This window comes from Sciurus vulgaris, assembly GCF_902686455.1.
Source record: "Sciurus vulgaris genome assembly, chromosome: 2".
NCBI lineage: Eukaryota > Metazoa > Chordata > Mammalia > Rodentia > Sciuridae > Sciurus > Sciurus vulgaris.
In genome coordinates this window covers 139453521-139476835 of record NC_136462.1, presented here as the reverse complement: position 1 = coordinate 139476835, position 23315 = coordinate 139453521, and the positions used below count along the sequence as shown (strand labels likewise).

General features: G+C 35.2%; 2 long non-coding RNA genes across 7 annotated transcripts in view; both read right to left on the bottom strand.

Moving 5' to 3' along the window:
- LOC306654858 overlaps positions 1-23315 on the bottom strand; it is a 48556-nt gene that overhangs the window by 13341 nt on the left and 11900 nt on the right. The window contains exon 2 of the long non-coding RNA XR_013762105.1: positions 20109-20266. This is a non-coding gene — a long non-coding RNA (uncharacterized lncRNA). The remainder of the gene's footprint in view (positions 1-20108; positions 20267-23315) is intronic.
- LOC306654857 lies at positions 5031-16770 on the bottom strand. Of its 6 annotated transcripts, none has more exons than XR_013762099.1 (6): positions 16393-16770; positions 15829-15945; positions 12432-12578; positions 12179-12324; positions 10672-11178; positions 5031-6291 (listed from the first exon to the last, which is right to left on the bottom strand). It is a non-coding gene; the product is annotated as an uncharacterized lncRNA (long non-coding RNA). The 6 variants fall into 6 exon arrangements; XR_013762100.1 differs by having other exon boundaries at positions 10672-10725; XR_013762101.1 differs by lacking the exon at positions 10672-11178.

The following is a 23315-nucleotide window of genomic DNA, read 5'->3' as shown; positions in this document are numbered from 1 at the left end:
GTTCTTTAAACACAATTCACTCCACAGTAAAGACTTCACCAATATCATATCCAAGGCATAAATATTTCCCCCACCATTTCTATTTCTTTGCCTCCTTAATTACACCTAATTGTCCTTTAGATATCAGATAAGATGACATTTGCTCAGTAAGACCTTCCCAACTTCCCAGACGACATCAGGTTTCTTCATAATACATTTATTGTTTTTACATTTTATTTATCTCAATTGATAATTATGCTTATTTTTTGACCAACAGTGTCTAGGCTTCTTATAGAAAGTACAATGTTATTCATTTACTCACAAGAACAAATGAAAAGCAATTGGTGAACATTTGATGAATGAATGAAAATAGTAGAGACTAGAGGGAGATCACCGGAGCAGTTAAGGTGGGTGGGATCATGGAAAGGCCTCATACACTCTGTGAAGGAATTTGCACTCTATTCCATGAATACCTGATAGAGCCATAGATATGTGTTTAAAGCAGTCATCCCAGTTCCTTCACAAGAAAAAGATTTAAGAAATAAGAATTAGAAAAAGGAAATCTTTTGAAGAGATAGTCATGGAGAACAGGGTTTAGATTAAGAAGGCTGGGCACAGGTGTTGCACACCTGTAATTCCAGTGACTCGGGAGGCTGAGGCAGGTGGATTGGGAATTCAAAGCCAGCTTCAGCAACAGTGAAGTGCTAAACAACTCAGTGAGACCCTGTCTCTAAATAAAATACAATAGAGTTGGGGATGTGGCTCAGTGTTTGAGTGCTCCTGAGTTCAATCCCCAATACCAAAAATAAATAAATAAATACATTTAAGAAGAACTAAGAGGACTCAGATTCTAGCTTGAGTAGATAGGAACAAGTTATATTAAAACAGAAAGAAAACTGCCACTGAAACCTAAAGAAATTGATCACTGTACAGTTGAATTTGTGAGTCTTGCACTCAGAAAAGAACTTGGACTGAATGACCATGAAAATCATGATCAACAAAGAGAGGAGTGTTGGGGAATAGGTCTAGGATAGAACCCTCCGAGACTCAACATGTAATGAACCCCAAGAGGAAGCAAACACACACACACACACACACACACACACAAGAAAGAAAACCATACCAATCAGGGAGTCAAAGCAAGAGTGCTTCTGTGAGAAGAGATCCATCACCATGGCCATGGGCAGGACTCAACAAGGACTTCAAAGGTTTTAACAAGAAAAGAAGTGATCAATAAGATTTTTCCCTGCCATATTGTTGATACTAGTGGTACAGAATGCTTTCTGATTAATTTTCTGTTGATTAGTAAATTCTTTATTCAGTGTGCACATAGAGATTGCCTAGGAGATAATTGAGAATTTAAAAAAAAAAAAAAAAGAAAACTTAAAGTGAAAAAGTCTGCCCAAGTTTCTTATGTCTTTCTTCCTTCCCCTCTGTTTTGACATCAAGACTAACTTGTTTTGTCAACTGTGTTGGAGAAAGATAAGGATGGCAAGTATGCAGCTTAGTATTCATTAAGTCTCAGGTTGTCTTGACATCTGCCAATAACTAAAACTCTTTATTTTTAAGTCTGATTTATCTGCTCATTCACTTTTCCTGCTATTCAGGTTTAGTGACAAAACTAAGAAACACCAGCTTCAACAATGACAAATTACGTTGTAGGAAATAACAAATGCATGTTTTTAAAAATCCATGCTTTCTATTTAATTTTTATTTTTAAATTTATTTTAAAAATATTCTCACAAAAATACTTATGTTATACCTATAAGCTAATTTAATTATGTTCATATTTAGTATTTTCTTATGAACTCTCAAAAATTAAACTCTTATAAACAAAAAGAGTAGTAGCAAATTTAGGGTAGAATTCCATAAAAATTTTCATAACTCAGCTTGGTTGAGAAAACCTCTACTTAGCAAACCTACGTATAACAATGTTCACAAATTTGGACATTGAGCCAGGTGGGTGTGGCACATGCCTGTAATCCCAACAGCTCCAGAAACTGAGGCAAGAGGAAGGTGAGCTCAAAGCTAGCCTCAGCAAAAGCAAGGTGCTAAGTTACTAAGTGGGCAACCCTGTCTCTAAAGAAAATACAAAATAGAACTGAGGATGTGGCTCAGTGGTTGAATGCCCCTGAATTCAATCCCCAGTACCAAAAAAAGAAAGAAAAAAACTGGAAAAATCTCTTTAAAATCTTCAAAATAGGTTGATATTTAATTGAAAAGTGTTATTTTTATATGGATGCAACTGATAACTTCATAAATACACTGCAAAATTTCATATGTAATATTAACTTTTCCAGCATCACCTAATATTTGGGTTAGTCATTAGGTATAAATCAGAAAATTATCACCAAAATCAATTATTTTTTCAAATTTAAAATATTAGTCTTCTTAATATTAGTCGTCTTAATCTTTCTCACATGGAAAATTTTCTTTTGAAATAAATAGTTTTGAAGTGTTCTTTTGAGGCAGAATTTAGAGCTACAGGAAACTCTTAAAAATTAGAATCATTATATTTCAACTTTTGTATATGAAATGAAATTCTAATTTAGGTTTTTTAATTAATCAATAGAGAAATAGACCAAAAAATGACTATATACCTAGTCAAAGGTTTCTTTGATCCAGTGATGATCAGAGAAGCATTGTGTATATTGACAAAAGCTCAATGTCAAAGTCAAACTACATAAGTATGAATTCCTAATTATCTATCTATATACATATGTACTTATATTTTTAAGAATTCTCAAAAATTAAAATCTTATAGCCAAGAGGATTGTAATAGAATTTCATAGCCATTTCCATAATTCAGTTTGGTTGGGTGTGTGTGTGTGTGTGTGTGTGTGCAGAAATTTGAGAGTTCAACAGTTATTTAGGAATCAAAGATAAAGAGGCTAGTATTCCAGAATAAGGGAAGAACAGAGATATTAATATCTCATTTAACATTACTTTTCTAATTGAGGCAATTCCTGATTCTAGAGACAGTTGACAATAGAGCAGGAAAGGTCAGTTGAGAGACAGAGTAACTAAAAAGCTAATAAAGCTTTCCAAAGCTTTTGGTAGTTTAGTACAAAATTGCAGCTCAGAGGCCATGAGGTGAAGAGCCCCTGAGGAAGCATCAAGGATTCTCAAAAAATACAAGCTCAGATGTTAATGGGATCCTGAAAAAAGACTAGTTTACACAAAGATCCAACTATGCCTTTAGGCCTCATAACTGATGATTAGATTAACTGAAAATACATCATTTCCTACATTGCAAAAGTAAATTTTCTCAGAAAGAAGATAACACCTTACATAGTTCCAAATTTTCTCTAAGTATCCATGATTTTAAACATTCAATTAAAAAGCTATTAGGTGCTCAAAGAGAACTTACCAAAGCCCAAGAGAAAAACATGATAGAAATAGATGATAGAAGACCCAGATATTCAAGTTACTGGTAATGAACTTGAATGAAATATGTTTGTAACAATTTATATGCTCAAGATAATAGGTTAAGAATTAAATGACAAGATTAGATGAAAGCATTAATAGAAATTCTATAAAAAATAATATAACTAGAATTAATAACACAAATGATGAATCTCTTGGCAAATTAAATACAGCTGAAGAGAAGATTAGTGAATTAGATGATGGGTTAAAAGAAAATATCCAGTGCACCCATACACACACACACATAGATGGAAAATACAAAACCAAAAGAAAAATGTGAGCACAGTAGAAATGTTTATCACATATAATAGAACTGCTAGAATGAGAAGCAAGGGAGAATGAGGCAGAAACCATAGTAGAAAAGGTAACAACTGAGACTTTTCAACTGTGATGAAGTACCTAAAACCATAAATGTAAAAAGTACAAGGAAATGACAATTGGGTAAATCAGATCAAAATTTCTAAAAATCAAGATAAAAAAAATAGACATAAGGGAAGCCATTTTTAAAGAAGAAACAATAAACTTGAGAACAGACTTCTATGGAGGTAGCGACATACAGAAAACAATGGATTCAGTTCTTCAAAGTGTTATAATAGTATTTCTATTGCCAACGTAAAATTTTATACTCAGTGAACATGCAAACATATTTGAAAAAAAAAATGATAATGATCTCAAACAAAAACCGAAAATTTAATATCAGCATATCTGCACTAAAGAAAATGTAAAAGAATGGTTCTTCAGACAGAAGGAAAATGAGCCAGGATGGAAGTATTGAAAGGAAAGGGGGAAAAGACAATATGTGAATAAATAAAATTACTGTGGACTATATAAGGTAGTAGTAATAATGCCTTATTTTATTTAAAATACAGACCAAATGAAAATACATGTTATCTATAAAACAGTTGAACATTCAGTGCACATGAAATTGAAGTATTCTAAGTTTCTTGAGCACTGCAGCATTTTAGGAACATAGGTTGGTACGTATAGGTAAACATGAAAAACATGATAAGATATTTTAAAAGAAACATTAACAGAGGAAACATGGACTGATGAGGTAAAAATACAAAAGAAGGTAAAAATAAGGAAAAAGAAAAAAGTGAATGGATAGAAAACAAATAATCAGAACCAAATGAAACAACAAAGCACAAGAACAACCATAAATTATTTGCAAAAACAATCAATATTCCAAATAAAAAATATTTGCCAAACTGTGTAAGGAAAAATTCTGTATACTGTTTGCCATAAAAACACATTTAATAAAAGAGTACATGGGAAAGTTATTACTGAGTCATTCTAACTTATAGGAAAGACAGTAGAATGAATTGGATTTAACATTCCTATCTTCATATATGAATACATGACCAGTGTAACTCTACATCATGTATAACCACAAAAATGGGAAATTATACTCCATGTATGTGCGTTATGTCAAAATACATCCTACTGTCATATATAAATAAAAAGAACAAATTAAAAATTTTTATTATACAAGGGAAATAAAAATAAAATTGGTATAACTAATGTTAAACAAAGTAATACTAAAGGCATAAAATATAATTACAAATGTACAGGCTATCTGATGACATTTCTTATGTTATCAGAAATTAAGAAAAATATGATAATTAAAAATGTGTATTCACCTAATATCATGGCTTCTCAATATATAAACTCAAAATTGATAGCACTGAAAGAAGAAATAAATTTTAACACATTTTCCTCAACCTCTGATAGAACTATATGATGAAAATTTAGTAAGTTTAGGGAATTTGAACATGATTATCTGAATTGATGTAATTGATATGAACAGAATTGTGTATATAATGTGCATTCTTATTACTCACAAGGGTGTGGTGAATTTTTTTCAAAATTGCCCAAGTAATGAGCTATAAAAGGAAATTTAAAATGTTGAAATTGTAAAGTAATTCAGAGTACATCCCTGATTATGGTGAATTAAACAAGAAATTAATTGTTAAAGATAGCTTAATAATTCTCATTTATTTGTAAATGAAGCCATATACTTCAAGATAGCCTATCAATGGCCAGGCATGGAGGGTGAGGTGGCACATGCCTATAATCCCAGGCTCAGGAGGCTGAGGCAGGAGGATCATGAGTTCAAAGCTAGCGTTAGCAGCTTAGCAAGACTCTAAGCAACTCAGTGAGACCCTGTATCTAACTAAAATCTAGAAAAAGACTGAGGATGTGGCTCAATAGTTAATTGCCCCTGGGTTCAATGCCTGGTATAAACAAACAAAAAGAAAAAAAACAGAACAAAACACAGCCCATAAATTAAAAAACAAAACAAAAAAACACTATAAATATCACACAACGTAATTCAAAAATTCAAAAATATTTTGAACTAAGTGGCAGTGAAGTACAATGATTCCAAAGTTTTGGAGTGAATCTAATGTCATACAAAGAAAAATTTTGCCTTATATTTACTTTAAAAAAAATGTCTTCATTTAAAAAAAAAAACCATCTTGACATCATAAATTAGACAAAGAGTAAGACATTGAACCTAAGGACAGTGGAGGCTAGGGAATAAGAATGAAACCATTGACTTGTGAAAATAAAGCTACCATGTATTGGAATCAAACAGCCAATTGCTACATACTTGAAAAGAATATTAAAACTGATTATATTCTGACAAGATTCATCGAAGAAGACAGAGTGACCAGTTATAGCATTTCTTGTACTATTTCCATTCAATGTCTTACTTTTCTCCCTCAGTACTGGCTTTATATCCATGTATGTGCATGTTAACACTTTTGTTCCCACAGCCACAAGATACCTCATGATGTACATCTACTTATTCAGTCCCAGGGAAAGCTGTTCAGATGCTGCCTCCAACTTCTCATGCCATAAAAAGAAACGAACTCATGCATGACCCTGTATGGATCTGAATAAGAATTTCCTTCAGTATAGATGCCTAAGAGCAGAACCATTGGTTTTTGTGAGATGCACATATTTGCAATATTTAAATTCCTCCAACCTTCTCTCCAGAATGGCTACATCAATCCGTACTCCCACCAGAAGGGCACCAGGGTTTTGCACATCTGTATTGCTATTCATATTTGCAATTATCCAACTTTCTACATGATTTAATAGGTAAAGTGATATTCCATTGTTGTTTCAGTCTGAATTTCTTTAACTTGTGAATTTTTAGATTTCTGCTTCAGTAAATTTCCGATCAAACTGTTGGTCCATTGTCCTCTTGTTAATTGGCAGAATCTCCTTGTATATGGAAGGTACTATTTTCTTGGCAATTTTCCATTTTACAAAGATCCTTAACTTTTCCACGTTATGGTTTCATGACCTCAAATCTTTACTTTAAGTATCAATAAAATATTTTTTCTTTACAGTGTATGATTTGAAAAATTTGTTTAAAAACTATTGCATGTTTCTGAGTAGCAAAAATTGTGTCATATTTTCTTTCATTAATTTTAATGTTGTCTTTCATGTATATCATTGACCTGTGTGTAATCTATGTGGTGTAAAAATATAACACATTTCAGTTTTATTCCTCTTACTCTTCTTAATGACTGCATAATGTCACATCAGATAAGTACACCTCAACTTTTATATCAGTATGCAATTCAAGGCAATTCACATGATCTTTTAGATTCACCCAAGCATGCAAGGAATAACTTGGAGTTGCTATATAGATGTATACATATTTTTTGCTCATTTAATTGTCTGGATTACTAATGCCCACTGAAAGTGCAATCTATGATGCTTTCACTATTTTACATATGTGTATTTTATATTTCATGAACATAAATTTATATTCAGTCATAATTATCCAGTTTGGCATTCTATGGTGCTATTAAATTTTTCAAATTAAATATTTTATTTTACCAATGGTAATGGTTAGATTACATTTTTAACCTGAGATTCTTAAGTTTCTTGATAGTTCCTTAATTTTATATATTTTAAAACATAAATTTTAATATTTTCAGAAAAAGGAAGATGATGGTGGAATGGTGGCATAAGTTTTGTATTTAAAAAAACTCTTGGAAATATAATAATTTATTATCATGATCCTCCTTATGTGGTGGTACAAATAAAAGTGAACATTCCAAAACTGCTGTTAAAATCACACATGTTACTTGCAAAGCTAATAACACAATTTTTGTAACTATTTTCACCAAAGGGCTCTTATCTTATCAAATAGAACGATGATAATTATTACCAAATATTTTGAAGGTGCTTGACTATGATTTTTGGCCCAATACAAAATATTTGCTCAAATGAAAAAGCATTTAGCAGTTGGTCCTAGTCTGAAAGACAGATTTTAAATTATTTTGTGGGGAAAACTACACTTGGCATATAAATATATCACTAACTCATTTTTAAGGAAAAAATTAAACATTTTATTTCAGGGCAGGAAAAACCTCCCGTATGAATGAAATATTTAGTGGTTGAACTAAAATGAGACAGTACTGATATATTTTTATTCTAACAGCATGTTGGCTAGGATATGAGGTGACAGTCACTGTCATTCATTGCTGGTGGGCTGTAAAATAATAAAAACTCTCTGGAATACAGTTTGGCAGCATATCCAATGCATTAAACATAGGAGGTTGGTTAAAAAGCTGTGGAGTAGTTATTCAACAGAATATAATATGGTACTATCAAAGAGATTATGTATACGCTTAGAAAGAAATCATCAAAAATTGCTAAAAAAAAGGATATTTTCTTAAAAATGAACACTTCACATATTTTGCTTGCTCTTGTTTCCCTAGTGATTAGAAAGCTACAAATCTCACTTGCTCCCCTATTAATATCAATCATAAAACAACATTTACACCTCAAAGTATGTTGAGTTGACTGGCTTCTGTTTTCCTCATTCCTTTGTACTTTTCAATAATGTCTGATTTGAAATCTAGATTAGAATTTATGAATTGTTTTTACTTAATACCATCTTTATTAATTTATTAATACCATCTTTCAATTATTATTTTTTAACAAATTCATTATATTTCTTTACTATGTTTTGTAATGCATGTGTGAAAAAATATCCAAGATTTATGGGTTTCGTTTTTTTCTATTTCTTTTCTACTCCAACATTTTTCCAATTACTGTGTGTTATTTTATTTTATTTCTCATTTGACTGGAAAATGTCCTTAAGTAATTTTTTATCACAGAAATTTCAGAGCCATCTACTTCTGCAGACCCAGTGGGTCTGAGAGCACTTTTGCCCTTCACGTTTGAATGAGTCATAGCTTCTAGCCATTGACGTATTTTATTGGAGCACAATATTTCATCTTCAAAGTGTACATTGATGTGATTCTCTTGTTGTGAAGGATTTATGAAGAGGGCAAAGTTGCTTCTTCCCACTTTCTCTGTAGCCTTGCTTTTTTATGTGCTAATGTTAATAATATTTTTGGTTTTTCTTCAGACTCTAAAATCTCATTAGAATGAGGTTAAATATAATTCTCTTTCTACTACAGTGTCAATCCTTGAATGTCCCATAGAAGCACACTAGGTGCATGCTCTCAAAAGGAATATTAGGACACCAACCCCTTCTGATCTTTCCCTCTTTGCTTCCTGGGCACCAGGAGATGAACAAACCTTTTTCACCACTTGCTTCTGCCTTGATGTTCTGGGCTGCCTCAGGCCCAAAGCAACAGCACAAAGTGACCATGGACTGAAACCTCTGTAACTATGATTCAAAATAAACCTTTCTGTCTTGTAAGTTGATTCCCTCAAGTATTTTGTCACAGTGATGAAAATCTGACTAACACCCTTTACTTTAATATTTTTCTTCTCTATGCACATTGATTTTTTTTTAATCTGAAGACTTATTTTTTCTTCAAATCACGGAATATTTTTTGTTTGGCATCCAAGAAAAGAGGTTGGAACTCTTCCTGAAGTAGACACCATGACACTGCAGAAGTAGAAAAAACTCTGCAATATCTCCCCTAGCAGCAGGAATGCTGTGGTGCCTGCTAGGGAGAAGCAAGTCACCTTTTCATACTCTGAGCACATGGCAAGGGTAAAACTCTTCAAGGTGCATGAGGTTTATTATGGGCTAGTGTTTGTGAAGAATAAAGAGGGAAAAGGAAGAATCTGGCAGGGAGAGACTTCTGCTGAGACATAAATCTCACAAAGTGTAACCAAACCAACAGAGAGCTCCAGCATAAAGATTTTCCATTAGAAGGTCCATTGTTAAGAAGAAGACAACAGGCCCAACCACTCTTCACCATGCTCAGGCTTGGGATAGGACTATCTAGGACCAGCTCAAAAGCAGCAATGAAGCTTAAAGGAGTCATTAACTGCAGACTCCTAGCTGACTGCACTCCTTGAAGTTGAACGTTAAGTTCTTTTTCGAAGGATATTCTCAATTTCACAGCTCATAGTTGCTACAGCCAGCAAAATTAACCTATCAAAATGTATAAATGCATTCTACTGGCGTGCAGTATGAATTAGAACAAATAAAATAAAATAAATTTTAAAAATTCACCTGTGATGAGAAGCCAACAGGAGTAAGAACTTAGGATATACCGGACGTGGAGTGGCATCTAGAATCTACTTCAGGGCACATACATGTTTAAAGAAGCAGTGAGCAAAAGAGACTAATGTAGTCTCTCTTTAAAGAACTTATTAGTTAATTTTTCATAGTTAAATGTATGCTCCATGATTTAACTTCAATATAAATGTAAAATTTATTTTCCTCAGTATTATTTGCTTACCACATAGTATTGATTAATGCTATATATTCCAAATTTCTGTACATTAAATCAGAAAAGTACACCTACATGGAATTTTAATTCTAATCAAGTCTATTCTCACATTTTGTAAGTGAGAAAAGTGATATTCCAGGCAAAAACTGACTGCAAATGGACAACATGGTTTTTTGGCTTCAGAGTTACTATGTTTAGCAAATAGAAACACAGCATGCTCAGGTAAATTTGAATTCCAGATAAGCAACAAAGCAACTTTTCAAATGTAAGGATATCCATGTAATACTTGGGACAAAATAATGCTAAAATTATTCATTATTTATCTGAAATTCACATCTTTTTGAATGTCTTGTGTATTATCTGGCAATCTTATGCATGCTTAAAAATCTCTATGTCCCCTCACCACTTAGAACTTCCTCTCCAGAATACTCTCAGTGTGCTGCAAATTTCTGTTATGGACTGTACAAAGAAGAGCTCACTAAAGATGAGACAGTGGCGAAAGGGTTCCCATGGCCTTTGTAAAAGATAAATTGTAAAATCTATGTGGTTCAAAATATACATACTAGTCCAATACAGAACGCACCTTTCTATGTGTTTAGCCAATGCTTCTCCCACTGTGAGTCATGACTCCTGTGGGCTGAGAAATCAACTCTGTGAATTGTGACACATGTTTTTTAATGAAATATGATAATCTAGAACAGAAACATTCATGTAATCATGGGTAATAAAGATTGATATTTTTGAAAAATTTGTTTCCATTATACATTTGTGCGTATGTGTGTCTGCTGGATCACTATTGCTTTAAGTCCCATTTCTGGCAACAGAAAGTTAATCCAAAATCAGTCACAAGAACTGACTGTTGTCCTTTGGCTCAGACCCCGTTTTCCACAGGAACCAAAGAACTAGTGTCATACTAACTGATATGGCAAGCAGCCACATACAGCACACTACCTGTCCCCATTGTAGAAGAAAGGGGGGCTTTATCTGAAGGGACAAGAGTTTACAAGTAGATATAAACAGGGTAGCAAAAATCCTTAAACAGCAGACAACATCTCCCTGTGCTGGCTGGTTAAGATCCCTTGGATCATCACTGTCACCAAAAAAAAAAAAAAAAAAAAATCAAAGCAGAATGTGGTGACTATTTAAACAAAGTCACACATGAGCCAGCCTTCCATGTTAACCAAGGAACACTTCTAGAATGAACACATAATCAATTTTTCTGGGTTACAATTCTTAGACATGTAACTTCTGGAATATTTCCTTTTGAATTTCCTCAATTTAAGTAGTTCAGTAGCTTATACTTCTATCTTAAGTTTCATTTTTCCTCCATTAGATAGTAAAACATGCTATCTGGCTAATGACATTTTAAAAGAGTATGCTGATTATAAGTATTGATTTTGTTTTCCTGACTAGAGTAACATTTTAAAGAGCAAGATCAAATGGGAACTATTCAAAACACGAACAGGTTTCTGGTAGTGACTTATTTGGCCAGTGTGAGCATGCCCAGAAATTGGCAACTCTTTCTAGCTCACACAGGATGAGAAAGGAGTTGACACTTATTTTTCTGTAACTTTTTCTCTCTCAAATATGTTGGAATTTTTTAGTTATAAAATATGATTAGATACATTATTTTTTACTCTTCAAGTGTGCAACAGCTGATCTGGTAAAAACATTAAAAAATACTAAATTGCATTTGCACATAGTGCCATTTTCTTTACTTGCTTTTACTGTTGATGTTGTTCATTTGTGCTCAGCATTGAGAAGCTAAACAAAGAAAAATATCTTCAATCTAGGTGTGTATACCAATCAATCCAAAAAAAGATGTTTTAAATCTCTGAATTAGACATTACACTAACTACCAACTAAACAGAATCAAAGCATACCCTTTAATTCAAAGCACTAGCATATTGAAATATCACAAAGAAGTGAAACAAATGACATCAAAGGAAAAGTATTAAGTCAGACTCCGCTATCGATGTTTTTGAGCATTTAAGCAAATGGAATGAAAAATTTGAGTGGTACTTGTGAAGATGGTCTAACCCTATGCCAATAACGTGGGGTGATAATTTGGGGTGCTCTTATCTTCTTACAATTGTTTCTTCTTTTTGGTGGGCCAATGCAGTGTCTATAGTTGTCACAGGAAAAGGAATAGCTCCACTCTACAATTTCTAAGTGCACCTTGAGAGCTGAGCACTTTTGCAGAGGGTAACTTTGCATTTGCTGAAGAAATAATATCCTAGAAAATGAATAAGAAATAAATATCCTCAGATTAATGCTATATAAATACATTTGCTATAGGTTTCATCAAATATTCATGGTACACACATGTACAGGTCAAATTACCTTTAAATATTAAATTTCTTTCCAGTGGTGGAGAATTTCAGATTTTTTCAGTGTTTGTAAGGAGCAGAGATGAAATCCATGCATTATTATCTGCTGGAAAATTCAACTTCTGGTTTAACTGGGTCTCTAAGCTTAGGAGAGGCATCACTCAAAAAAAAAAAAAAGTGAAATAGCTCACGTTTATTCTTTCTATCCTACAAATCACAACTTGAATTTAAAGATGTACTAAAAACAAAGCATTTTACACCTTCTTTACAGCAGAAATGATCTGTTTGGTGCCACCTGCACAAAATGCCTAAGGCGTATTACACAATCTAACTTAATACAACCAAACCACTGAAGTAGGGATGATTCTCCTTACACACAACCAAAGTGATAGAGGTACTTGTGATTCCAGCAAATGGCAGAAGCTAAATGGAAACCTGGTTCAACAGGACCCAGCCATTTAAGTCTATGACTGTTAATATCATCAGGCAGGCAATATAAATCAATGTTTTCAAAAGATTAACAAACTGAACAAGTTAATCACTGGCTAGCATTCTGCTTGTGCACTGCAGGTGAGAAATGATTTGAATTTAAGTCTGATGGATTTGCATTTGGATCCTGTTTCTGCCTCTGACTATTATGATGTGCTTAGAAATTCAGTATTATTCAAATTTTTTTAATCAAAGGTAAGGCAGGGATGATATTATAGGTACTGCCTATTTGTTGTAGTGTCAGAACATCAGTTGAGATGATAAATGGGCCTGAAGTATGTAAAATACCAAGTCTAAAACAAATGTACAGGTCATGAGTGCCTCATTGCCTATCCTGAAGAATAGGTTGGGTCAGATCCTCTTAACCATTTACCACCTCAAATCCTGATGTCACCTCTGTGAAGATGACCCCATATTCATATCTCAAATGCATTCCTACTGTGCTTTCAATGGAGACTGTTGATGTCTCTTCAAATATGTTTTACATAGGAGCTCCTTAGAGGGTGTAGAAAGAAGGCCTTTAGCATTCAGTTTTAAACATACCATATTCCTAATTTGATCAGACAATTTGCCATCTAAACTGGGACAGGTTTTGAGTGCTATCAATAAGTATGTTTTGACAAGCGGTGTAAACCAGGACTATCCCCAGGCAGAGGGAGACAAATGATCACCCTGCACAGGGCAGGGTGCATTAGCAGCAATGTCAAAAAGAACTTCAGGAGCAGGGCAGAAAGCCAGGCACCTGAGCCTCTGCTGGCAGCGTGGAGAGACTCAAGGAAGTAGCTTCTGGGGAAGGAGAGGTGACAAGGACTCATGCTGGTTCCCCATCTGACACTTACCTGCAGCACCATCTGTAACACCTACTTGGAGCTGGGAAGTCCCATGGCCTCTGGGGGAAACGGGAGCCCTCCACTGCAACCTGATGGACTCTGAGGTGATGGATGTATACTCTCAGAGGGCAGTGGCAACCCTGGTCCAAAAAATCCCACCCAACTAAAGACACCCTTTGACACTCCTCCAGCAGGCTCTGATATGTTTAATAGGCCTCCCATACAACTGCTGCCTTCTGTCTGGTTGAATGAATTACTTCGCAAACACATACACATACCACATAGAATGTTTGCATACACACACACATGCACACACACACAAACACACACATGCATATATATGCACACACACACACACACACACACACATACACTCACACACACACCCTACAATGTTCCTACAACTTTAAGCCAGATTTTCACAAAAAGCTACCTCTTCCCATTTTGTACCAGTAGGAAAAAAAAAAAACAACAACAACAACACTAACATGTGATTGTTCAAATTATGAGTATCGTAAGGAAAAATGCTATTGGTGCTCAGAGGGATGAGTGGTGAGGTGTGCCAGGGAGTCACATTAGGCCACAAGATGTTATCCAAGACTGTAGGTGATTGCTTCTCTGAGGATCCTTATGGCAGCAAAATGATGCCCCTGATGCCCTTGACCCTTCTTCCTTGTCTGGATCACATGTCCTGCTGTCCTTGTCATTATTGTAACCCACGATGGAGCATCACTGGTTTCCCACACCACTGAGTAGCTGTGAGCCACCATGCAGGCCATGTGAGGAAACAAAAACTTTACATTTGTTCAAGCCATCGTATTTGATGGTCTTTGTTCTGGAAACTCATTCAATTAACAGAGATCCTACACACATTTTTATGTTTTATCTTTAAAATAGGGCATTATTAGCCCATTCTACAAACAAGGAAACTTAATTACAAAAGGTTTAGTTGCTTCCTATTAAATAGAATAGCTCAGACTTAAATACCACATTTTTTTGGCAAGCCTACATTTGGATATTTCACTTATACAATTCAATATTTTCTCTTAACAATAAAAAATGAATATTATCCAATTAGTATTCCACTTTGATTTCTGAAAAGTACAGAGCAAAGAAGCCTGGATTCAGTGGCCATCAAATTTCTTAACTACCATAAAATTGGGAAATTATTTAGCAAGCAGAATATCATGTGAAATAAAAGAGAATTTTTTCTTATGTTTAGAAAGGTTTTGTGTAATACTTTAAATTAACTGCTGTATTTTCATTCATAGGTTCTGCAGTGTCAGGGCTCATAATCATGAAAAAGGACAATGTGGTCTTACATGGCAAGTAAATTACTAAAACAAAAAATTTTAGGAAAACTCAGTGACTAAATTTTTATCTTCTCTAAAACCAACTTATTTTCTTCTGGATTTTAGCCGTCTTGCATAGAGGATCTCTATAAGGTTAGTTTTTTTATCTATAAAATTCACATAGTTCTGAGCCCAGCATGGATGCTAAAATATGTTTATTCACTTAAATTATACAATAGCCCAGTTGTAGTTTTAGACTCTGAGAATAAAAGGTATTTGCATGGTGTTTTACAGTTTATAAATCATTTTTATAAGTGATATATTAGGTATAAGTACTCTTATTATTTTATATATAAGATGTAGAAGCCAGAGCTGAGAAAATTGTAAAGGATTTGCCAAGAAGACTCGGCTTTTATAAGTCATGTTTTGACAACCAGAATGTGTATCTTTTCACTCTGGATCCTAGGATCTTGTGTGTATACCATTGTGGGTTCTGCTGAATGAATGGGTACATCAATCAATCAATCAGTTAATCAATGAAACCATCATAAAATGAGCAGTAAAATCTTGTTGCAAAGCAACCAGCTAATAGATGATCCATGTCAAGGTTTTATTTATGTGCTCTTAATCATTGTTATTTTATTCTGAAAAAGATAAGACGGATGAAAATACAACCAAGGAGAACCCACCTAAAACAAGAGACAAAAAATGTCTCTAGCTAGATCCACATGTTGTCAAGGGGTATGTGTATCTTTGCTCAAGGAAGTTCAGAAGTGTCTACTCGACGAAGAGGACTCACCAAGAACCGAATATTTGGTCTCCTGATCCAAATGGTTTCTTGTTGGCCATGACCATTGTCATAAGGTTGGATTTAACTTCAGAAGTACTGCGTGCCATCTGGCTCCAAAGAGCAAATCTATTTTTATACAAATTTGCAATAAGGAGAAAAAAAAAAAAAAAAAACTACACACATGCTCAGCACTGGATGAACTTCCATTTTTAACACAACTGACTTTCACTAGTCTTCCTGGGGGCCCCAAAGTGGGTGGGCTCTTTTCCTCTGCTACAGACCTTATCTCCATTAAGTTGTATGATTAGGATTCCAAAGTCATTGAACAAACAGGGTCGGATTCTCCATAACAGACCTTTTGTTCATATACATTTCCCTGGCTTTCGTTTGAGAAGTCAGAGAATGGCTATCATCTCCACACTAATAATATCCTTCAGTAAATGATAAAGTCAAGTCCAAAGTAAACTGAGAAGCTTTATCAGCATGTCAAAGCTATCCTTTTACAGCTCTGTACTTGCCAACTGTGCATCCTTTTCCTAAACAAAGACTCGATGCACATTAAAAGGCACTTACCAGAGTGGGTGTTTGTTTGCCAAAAGAGAGTAGGCTGCCCTCTGATTCCAGTCACCCTGGTTGTCACTCTCATCAGAGGAAGAGAGGGATATGTTACAGTTAGACTCCTTCCTTGATGATCTCTTGAATCGAATCAGGGGGAGAGTCAGAGCTTCCTGCCAAGTTATCCCTTCTCTTGCTCCTTGTTAATATTAACTGATGGACTTCTCCGAAGGAAAGTATATTTCTTACTGTGAATCGAGAGAACGTTGTGGTCGACCAGTTACTCTTCCACCCTGCTGTCAGAGAAGATGAGTCAAAAGGGATTTAAACACCTAGCTAATTCTAACAGATGGCCCTCCCCTCTGTACTCAGAGAGAAGTTCAAAATCAATCCACTTTTCTCTCCAATTCCAGATTAGGCAAATTAGCACACTGGCCTTGATTGTTGTGAGCAAATTAAAGAAAATGGACACAGTGCAAAAAAAAAAAAAAAAAAGAAAGAAAGAAAAAAAGAAAGATGCAAAAATTTAGCAGTTGGAATCTCAATTCATTCAGAATTTCGTTACTCTTTTGACATGCAAATGATGGTTATCTCTAAAGCAGTTAAAATGGTGAGGGTTTTTCTTTCCCTTTCTTTCCCTTTCTTTTTTGTGTACATGATTTACCACTGCTGTAGGTCCAGGAAAGTTTGCTATGTTCATACTTATGTTTGTATAATTTTTGCAAAGAGAATATGCAAAGGCACAGAATGTACATATTGTATATGTATCACCCCCCAAGCATATGGGTCTTTGTAGGCAATAAAAGGAACAATGGGAGGTTGCCTACATTGAAAAACAATACTATGTGGCAGGATTTCTTGGCTTTTTGTGCAATTGTACGCTAATATTCCCCTGGGATTGGATGGCTCAGGGAAAGTGTGATGGGATATGAAACCTTTCGTCATAAAATCCCCATATAACAATCCTGTCAAGACTGATAGGGATAGAAGTGTACATAACACTGTTGCTGTGTTGGTTTCATTCCAAGCACAGCATGCTTCTGAATGATCTGTCATTGCCATCAGACCTGAAGAAAAGCAAAACATCAGAGAGAAACTTCCCATTGCCACCTATGGGCTGTAGGAAGAAGGTCCAGCTGCAAGGCTCCAGGGAAATAGGCAAAGGTTACTGAAAAGTTTCTAGCTCACATACACATTTTCACTGCCTCATTCATTCTTGCACAAAGCATTTCGCATGCCAAAAGTGGGTAAGATGTGGAGGATACGGAGATGAAGAAGAAGCACAGTCTATTTTTGGAGCACACTTTCTAAGGACCAGAGAGACACTGTGAGACAAGCACTTGACAAATGTGACTTTCATGGAAAAGGTGATAATTTTAACCTTAGTGAATACTCTAAAGGGTCAATAGTAGTTTTCCAGGTAGTGGAAATCAATGGCATTCTAGATTAAGAGAAATAGTAGAAGCAAAGATGTAACAGCTCAGAAAACATGTCATGTGTTCAAAGAACTACAAGAAGAGCTCTGTGTGACTGGAAATTTTCCTGCCCTACATGTAAAGGGAATAGGGTGGTATAGGAAGGGAGGCCAGAAGGGAAAGGAAGGAAAATAGACTTTGAAAGGCCTTGTATGCCATGGTATGGTATTTGGAGTTTATGGTCAAGATCGCTTCCTTTTCTGAATCCATGATGTCACTTGATCATGAGATTCTGGTTGATCCATTTGGGCCATATGTGTGATCATCAGTAACCTGTCTAGCAAAGTGAGAGAATAAAAATAAGTTTGAGAAGGACAAAGTGAAGAACATGAGCACATACAATCATGGTCTAAACTGTGCTGTACTGCTACAAATGACTAATTTTTATTACCATGGACTATATCATCCTAACACATTCAGAAAGCATTTGCTTCTCTGAAATAGGATCAGAGTTTTCAGAAAATGAGAATCTTTATTATTTCATGATTGGAAAACATATTTTGGGGTGACTATCCAACTCACATATTTCTCATCTTGGAGAGTATTTTCCCCTCTGCAGGGAAAGACATTCAGTGGCTACATGTAAGTTTTACCCTCTGTTCTTCTGGCCACAGCATTATTCAACCACCTTGCCAAATTGAACCTATTAGGCTTTCTCTTACATGAACTTCTTCACTTTAACAAAAATTTCTGGGAGCTAAATCAACTAATGGAAGAGATGGAATCAACTGTTCATTGAGATCCCAGGACTGAAGTTTCCATGCTTTTTGAGGCCATTTAATCAAGTCCTTTCATGAAAACATTAGTTTCCTTCCAATGAAACAGCCTCTCCTGCTTAAACTAGCTCAAGCTATTTTCTGCTGATTACAAATCAAATAAACCACTAAAAGTTTGTTCTATTTTCATATTTTATTAGCTTTAACTATTGTAAATCTTCTTGGTGAATTTCTCTTGACAGATAATGATGTATTTCTAAGAATTAAAAAAAAAAGGGGGTTCCATTTATTTTGAGAGCAATAGCATGAAAGGCCAGCAAACATTCAGTCAAAAATTTGATTTTAAGTTCCCTAAGGAAAGTGGCTATATCTTGCATGTCTGGAGCATTACATCTATATCTATATAATCCCCAGAATTGTAACTAACTAGTTTTTTTCATCATTCTACACTGAATAAAAGGTCCAATTTACTGTAAAGTAACCAACCAGAGGAAGATCCTAATAACACCTTACTAAAGAGCTAGAAAGATCTATGGTATTTTATGGAGGTTGCTTTTTCCTGTTTCATTAATGTACAAATAACTAATTTGCATTTGGCATCCCCTTTACAGCTTAAAGAAAATTCTGAGGAACCATATTTGCCATTGCCAACACCTCCATAAATTAGCCTGTTCATTAGAGAGGAGTCATAGCTAGGGAAGATGTTCAGAAACTCTCCAAATTTCAAAGGAAATGGTTTGCCCATCAGTGTGATTCCTTCTGCCCTCCTGCCTTTCCTCTTTCTAAGTCACCAGTTGAGTAGAGATGCGTACAGGTGTTGCCCAAAATTGCTCATCCAACAATAGGTGTCACTATGTGACAGCATCTGTAGATTAAGCTGTTAGTCTATGGTGGTGACAGACCAAAAATAAAGGATTCTATAGGCTTTAGGTTTTTTGGAGATAGAGACCTGGTGGTGGAACTGGGTATGACTGTATTCCAGTCAAATGGATTCACATGTGCACTGATCTCTACTATCCAATGAGTCCTGGTGTCTGGGGAGAGTTAAGAATGAACATCTTGCCGGTGTCCCGGAGCCCGTGATACAAAACCCTGGAAAGCTTTGCCTAATGGGCAGCTGTAAAACAGTACAAGTCAAAATGCAAGTTTCAATCCTATAATTTCACCAAGGAGTGAAATATTACCAGCTATCACCCTTAATAACAATTAATTTTCCCATTGCATTTTTGAAAGGGTTTCAGTTCTGAATCTACTTTCCTCTCATCAGATAGAGTACAAGATATGCTGAGATGAAATTGTTAAAGCCCAGACTGTAGAATTTTATCTGGCCATCTGAGTCACTCAGAAAGCCCCAAGCACTCTCCTTTTACATGTATTATAATAAAACAAATTATTCTGGTGTCGCAGACCTTGAATACCTAGTAACCTTGATAAGCACTTACATCTAAACAAAAAGAGAATCAATTTGCATTTTCCTTTCTGCTGGCTAACATAATGCTTCATTTTACAGTTGCCATTAAGGGTTATTGCTATCTTTACATACCACATTAGGCAGTTTGTGTCCATTGTTCCTGCATAGTTCCATCAGAATGTTTCAGGTTGAAGGCGTTTTCACAATGATGTTGCTTTTGTCCTGTTTCCATGCTATTATCGTGAATGTGTTTATCCCAACAGGTCTCTTCAAGACTTGAACACTGTCCTCTGTGAAAATACGTCAGTCATCACCTACCCTCACAATCAGAATTAGCAATGCTCAAGGTCTCAGGAGGCGTGTGTGCACACACATGCGCACACACATGCATGCATAGAGCTTACCTGGGTGGTCAGATAGGTAAAGCTGCAAAGCTTCCTAGATTGATCTTAAATGAATTGCAACCTGCATAGGCCAAAGAAATCCCCACTGAATTCTAAAGCAGCTCTCCAGACTGACAAATTCTTCAAACAATGCCATGCCTAGCCTTTGAATTATCATTTTCTCCTCTGATCTATGGCCCCTTAATATTCTGGGGCAAAGGAAATAAACCACAGGCATTTGTTAACCAAACATCTATGTATGGAAAGAAATGGAAAATATGCTCCTCCAGGAAACCACAAATACTTGAGTTGGAATAATTGAGAAATGGCCACTGGCAGGTAGGGTAACACAATTATTATAGATGTAACCTTTGAGGAGTACAAACCAAGTCTTAACCTGGAAGACAGAGGCATTCAGTGAAAAAGAATGATCACCAAAGGCCCACTTCACAATGTGGCGGCATACACGTCGTGGTTGTGGAAGGGCCTTCCAACATTGACAAATCGCTCGGGCAGAGATCAAAAATTAAAGCATAAAATATTGATATTTTAAAATTGAGTTTTCACAATAAAAAAAAACACAACAATTTTCTCCTAATACAGTTGGCAACTACATTTTAATGTTTATACAGCTATTTTTTATTCTGCATTAGTCCCATATTTTTTTATGTCCTGGTTCCATTTTAAATCAATAAAGAATATGTCTGGAATACTTTCACAATTTATAAAAAGACTGGATCTTTGAATGCCAAAGACTTAATCTCTTCATTACTAATTAATCACATCGTGTCATGAAGGAACTAGATTCTAAGACCCTAATGGACAGGTAAACATCTTTAAATTTTGTCCAGTGCTTTGTGTGAAGTAGGTAATGATGATGGAGGAGAGGCTGATAAATAAAAATAGTGTAAACACTGGCAGAACTATTGATCCTTGGAATATATGAGCATCCTCCAAAGAGTTTAAAATATAATAACACTTCTCTCAGAAACTACAGGCAGATACTTATGTGTAGTTCAGTGGAAAAGGAGAAAACACCTATTTATGAAACACAAATGTGTGAACATTTATCTGATGTCTGGACTAAGCTCTGGGGAAAAAAACGGTGAATGAAGCCTCAGACCTGTTCAAGGTGGGTTGATAAGAGATCAAAACTCATCAAACAGTAAGTGCTCAATTTCCCTGAACAAAATTGAGAGTCATTTCAATATCACCCACCATCTCTTTAACCCTCATGATTTTTCTATGAACCTGGTAGTATTTATAATCTTAATTCTACTTTGGGACATTTTGGGATACTGGGAGATGATTCGTGAAATAGCAGGAAGTCTCAGTATGGTGCCCTTGCCCTACTCCTCAGGGTCAGCTGTGATTTTCCACAGCATCTACATAGCAGTGTAGAGCCCTTGGGAATTTCTACATTGTTCCCCAAAGAACGCAAGACCTGGGCAAACCTCCTTAATTGAACTGTGCTTGCTACTATACCTCCAAGTTCCAAGCCAGGTCAGCCATACCCTAAAAAGACTGGGAGGACATCTATGGAATTTCATAAATTGCAATGCAAAGAATCTAAAGACCAAGTCACTGTTGTTCGAATTCCTCTATGCCCACAGAGCATCCTCTCATTACAAAGAGAAATTAAATCTTACTTAAGAAGGTGGGAAAGCAGTTGCTATGGAAAAATGGGAATGATTTTTTTTTTCAGAAATAAAAATACTCATGACTGGCAGCTCCACCCCAAAGGATTTTAAAGTAAAATTAAAAACAAATAAAAAAAATGTTTAGGGGTGAATATTTGTATTATCCAAAGACTTTTCCTTTTACAAAAGAATTCCCTACAGAGTTCTTCTAAATGTTAAACTTCCCTGGTGACTTTAAATGGTTGTTTACAGATCATTAACTACTCCCAGAAAGCCTGGTGTAGAAAACTTGCCAAAGTATAAGAATTTCACATTGATTAACCCAAATTTAAGAGAAGGATACCTCAAATGGAATTCAGCTTGCCAGAAATGAATGTCACCAATTTCAGAATGCAAAATTAATCATATACAAGATTTTTTTCTTGTGGACAAGCAGAGCTCAAATCTTAACATTATTTTTAATGCTGAAATATTTCAGTATTATATGTAAATATTTAAAGGAAAAAAGCATTTCAATCCTTGGGACTGAACCCAGGAACACTCTATCACTGAGCTACATCCCCACACTATTTTATTTTACTTTGAGACAGGGTCTCCCAAATTTGCCCAGGTTGACCTTGAACTTGCAATCCTCCTGCCTCAGTCTGATTATAGGTACACAACCTCACATTTGGCCACAAATATTAAAATTTGCCAACCTGTTACCCAAATGTTAGCATTTATGGGCTTTTCAAGGTTTTTGTAATTCAATAAATAACACTATTATTAAATGCACTGTTTTGTCTGTATTTCTGCTTGATTTCTTATGGGTGACTTGTAAAGTAGAATTAATAGATAAAATGCCCCAAATTTGTAATATTTTTTAATTATTTATTTATTTTAATTAAAAATCATCAATTTACATAGGGCAATATTGTTTGATTCATTCTGTTATTTTTTCCCTTCGCACCCACCCCTCCCACCACCCTTTTCCCTCTATACAGTCCTTCCTTCCTCCATTATTACCACCCTCCTTATCCCTAACCCTAAACCTAACCCTAACCCTAACACTAACCCCTCATACTCCCCCTTATATGTCCTCATGCGCTTATCAGCGAGATCATTTGTCCTTTAGTTTTTTGAGATTGGCTTATCTCACTTAGCATGACATCCTCCAATTTCATCCATTTGCCTGCAAATGCCATAATTTTATCATTCTTTGTGGCAGAGTAATATTCCATTGTATATTTATGCCACAGTTTCTTTATCCATTCATCAACTGAAGGGCATCTAGATTGGTTCCACAATCTGGCTATAGTGAATTGAGCAGCTATGAA